Genomic DNA, 1,330 nt, shown 5'->3' on the forward strand with positions numbered 1-1,330 from the left:
GAAGCACTGTACAGTACCAGGAACCCTGAGTATAAAATACTCGTGCGTGTAGTAGGAATATCGCATGTCCAAACCCTCGAGTTGTCTCATTTAGTTTCAAACAGAAATCATTGTCTCAAATGGTGTTAAACACTAAAAAGTTTTTAAAAAAAAAAAAAAAAAATAAAGTGCGTACAGAAGCGAGACACTAGCTCTGTCATTTTATCTTTCTTTTGTTGAAAGACTAAACAAAATGTTTTTTAGACAATCAAACGTTAGGTAAGTGCAAAGAATTGTTTTTTCTTACTGGTGTAGAAATTAATGACTTTTTTTATTTTTCGGTTATTTTATAATACTGAGCAGACCCGTGTGTCCCCAGGATCGCCGCCGGAGCCAGGAAGCACTACGTTACTGCAAATAGAGCTGAACCTTAGTCTGCATGGGTGTAGGCTGTGTGATTGCTGAAAATAAATGCTGCTAATATATTTCCTTTTTACAAAGCATATCTAAATAGATCATTGTTTTGATGTTAATCTTTGTAAATTATGTATTACCAATTTTAACATTGGATGTAATTGCATAAAAAGCCTGCATCTCAATCCTGAGAGTCTAGTATTAAATGGAAAATCTTTTCCTACCGCTGCCTCGGGGGGTTGTTCTTTGCTCGGATGGGTGGGTGTGCTGAGGGTGGGGAGGGGGATAGGGCAGGGTGGGTCAATGGGATCGATGGGATGAAGCCCATGAGATCCATGGGATCGATGGGATTGCTGGGATTAATGGGATAAAGCCAACAGGATCGATGCGATTGATGGGATAAAGTCAACGGGATCGATGGGATTGGTGGGATCAATGGGATAAAGCCAGTGGGATCTGTGGGATCGATGGGATTGATAGGATAAAGCCAACAGGATCCATTGGATTGATGGGATAAAGTCAACGGGATCGATGGGATCGATGAGATTGATGGGATAAAGCCAACAGGATCTGTGGGATTGATGGGATAAAGCCTATGGGATCAATGGGATTGATGGGATAAAGCCTATGGGATCGATGGAATTGATGGGCAAAAACCAATGGGATTGATGGGCTAAAGTCAATGGCATCCATGGGATCAATGGGATTGATGGGACTGATGGGATAAAGCCAACAGGATCCATTGGATTGATGGGATTGATGGGATAAAGTCAATGGGATCCATGGGATTGATGGGATTGATAGGATAAAGCCAACGGGATCCATGGGATCGATGGGCTAAAGCCAATGGGATCGATGGGATGGACGGGCAAAAACCAACAAGATCTATGGGATTGATGGAATCTATGGGATTGATGGAACTGATGGGCTAAAGTCA

Source organism: Malurus melanocephalus, unplaced genomic scaffold, assembly GCF_030028575.1.
Source record: "Malurus melanocephalus ecotype Western Australia unplaced genomic scaffold, MMel_1.1 scaffold_2124, whole genome shotgun sequence".
In the NCBI taxonomy this organism is placed as follows: Eukaryota; Metazoa; Chordata; class Aves; order Passeriformes; family Maluridae; genus Malurus; species Malurus melanocephalus.